This window comes from Emydura macquarii, unplaced genomic scaffold (assembly GCF_026122565.2).
Source record: "Emydura macquarii macquarii isolate MOO-44397 ecotype Brisbane River unplaced genomic scaffold, CSIRO-AGI_Emac_v2 contig_201, whole genome shotgun sequence".
Classification (NCBI taxonomy): Eukaryota; Metazoa; Chordata; order Testudines; family Chelidae; genus Emydura; species Emydura macquarii.
This window is the reverse complement of record NW_027130338.1, coordinates 1-2,555: the sequence shown is the minus strand read 5'-3', so window position 1 is coordinate 2,555 and position 2,555 is coordinate 1. Positions and strand designations below refer to the sequence as shown.

The window sequence follows — 2,555 nt, the reverse complement described above, 5'->3', positions numbered from 1 at the left end:
CAAGGAATGGTTCTGACAAGGACCAGCACCTCCACCTCTCCCTTTTGCTCTTTTCCCCCCCTTTATATTTTCTCCCACCCCCAATTTCCTTGTCCTCTGTCTCTTCACTAACAACTTTTCTCTTTTCCTGGGCAGCGAGCACCACCTGATTCATTCATTCATTCATTGCACCTGTACTGCTTATTGGTGAGGGGATCACTACACCTGCCCTCTGCTGGGCTGGGGCTGACTCACCAGGCTTGGCCTGGGGGAAGGATGTGGAGTTTGTTGGGAGCAGGGGAAGCAGACAGCAAAGCAGCAGTAGGGTCACTGCAGAGCCTGCACTGCACCCCAACGCTGCTTTAGTCACTGTTGCACCTCTCATTCTATGGGGCAGGGCAAGAGTTCGTAAGTCCACACAGTGGCAGGTCACAGAACTTTTATCACCCACTCCACTTCAAACCACAGGCCCTGCTAGCTGGGACATAGCAGGGCCCCCTACAGAGCTATTTATCCCTGGCAGAGGCTGGGGTGCATCCCTCAAATGGCTCCCCACACCCTGCTCAGTCAAGCTGCACCACTCCTGCTACAAACAGGGCCCTCAGCACCCACAATAGCAGCCTTTGCAGGAGCCTGGTAAATCCTACTCCCATCCAACCAACCAGACATGAGGGGCCCTGCTGGGAGCTGGATTGCTTGTTGAGAGTCTGCAGCTGCAGGGTTTAGCTCCAGCAGCACCTGAGATTAGAACTGATTGAAAGTTACTCACTAACAGCTGTGCCCCCCCACAGCACTTCAGATACAGGGACATCTTTCTCAAGAGGCCACTTCTGTTGACACTAGTGGGGTTCTCCTTCCCTCTCCTGACAAGCCCCCACACCTATTTCAAAGAATTTTTGACAGAGGGAGGAGGGGATTTTCCTGTTCATTGAAGTTTTTTACAGGGGGAAATCCCTTTAACAGTGGTTCTCAGCCCAGGGTACATGTGCATGTGGTGGTACACATGGTTCAGGGGGTACCTCCACTCATCTAGATAGCTACCTAGTTTTACAACAGGCTACATTAGAGCTCTATCAAAGTCACTACAAACTAAAATTTGTTTATACTGCTCTATATACACACAGATGCAACACACTGCAATGTAAGTACAATATTTATATTCAATTTATTTGTTTTATTATGGTAAAAATGAGAATGCAAACAATTTCAGTAATAGTGGGCTGTGACACTTGTCTGAGTTTGTAAGACAGTCATTTAAGTGAAGTGAAACTTGGGGTACACAAGACAAACTCTCGAAAGGGGTACAAAATTTAGAAAGGTTGAGAACCACTGCTTTAATGGATTCCCCCCCCCTCAATCACCTGTAATGTAACTGCAGAATTTATCCCTTCCTTTCCTGGTCTGCTAATCAGAATAATCTACCACTCATTGCTTTTCACCCATTGCCAAACACTGTTTTGCAGGAAGTTTCTCCTTAAGTGCCTCCCAGGCAGCTCATTTAATAGATTAATTAGAACTTCAATTAATTGAACTGTTTCTTTAATGCTGCACACAGGTGAAGGTCTGGCATAGTCAGTTTGACTTCACAGCTGAATGCTTCCCAGTCCAAGAGATCACACAAGGTTCACAAGAGGGTTCTGAAGACCTGTGCCATAGCTGCTCAACCTGCCAAAGAATGAAGAAGGTGTAAGACCAAAATAAGGTGAGGCACCCATCACAGACCCCCTGCTTGAAGACTGGGAGCAGAACTAAAATAGTAAGCATGCAGTAATATCCCTACAATACCACCACTAATCAAACTAGGGTGACTCACAGATGCTAATTGTAGGCAGCAATCAGCTGACACATAGTCAAATTGGATAGCTGTAATTTGCATGTATTAGTGATAAAGAGCTGGGGGGTGTTTGCACACAGGTGCAACACTGCCACCTATTGGCTAGAATTGGAACTGCTCAACTGTGTCATAAGCCCTATACTTGAAGCAGTTAATGGTGATTCTCCTTTAGCTCAAGTGCTTTTGAAGCAAGAGAATCTGAGTTGTATCCTCACTGTTGCTATGAAGTTCCTAGCAGTCATGGTGTAAAGCACAATGACACCTGACATCATCATCATCAACTTGTATTGCTGCCTTCTGTGCAGCACATTCTCTGGTCTAATCTACTTCACAGCATCCCTTTAAGAGGGGCTGTAAATACAGATTTACAAGCACTGAAAGTTACACTACATATTTCTAGTCAAATAAACACCACAATACAAATGAAATGTCAAAAAAAGACTTACCATTTTCTAAACCAGGTTCCAGGGCAATTACTTTCATCTCCTATACAAAACAAATAAGTATTCTGCTTGAACACTCAATATAATCTGGGTTTGCATAGCATCTTTAAGGCTAAAGAAGCACCAAATGCTTAACTAGTTTCCTACAGCTTCTCCTGTTAGTATAGTATGCAGAGGCTATTGCATATAGATAGCATAGCATTCACCAATATGGGCTGGGCACCTGCAGGAGAGAAAGTTGCAGCATATCACCAAGTCTCAGAAGCTGAAGGTAATCAGAGAATGAGGTTTGATTGCTT

The 2,555-nt window shown here is 44.9% G+C and overlaps 1 long non-coding RNA gene across 1 annotated transcript; it reads right to left on the bottom strand.

Annotated features, from left to right (window-relative positions):
- Positions 1-1,265: 1,265 nt before the first annotated feature.
- Positions 1,266-2,474, bottom strand: LOC137150740 (uncharacterized). Its single transcript, XR_010919054.1, has 2 exons — positions 2,260-2,474; positions 1,266-1,644 (listed from the first exon to the last, which is right to left on the bottom strand). It is a non-coding gene; the product is annotated as an uncharacterized lncRNA (long non-coding RNA).
- Positions 2,475-2,555: the final 81 nt, after the last annotated feature.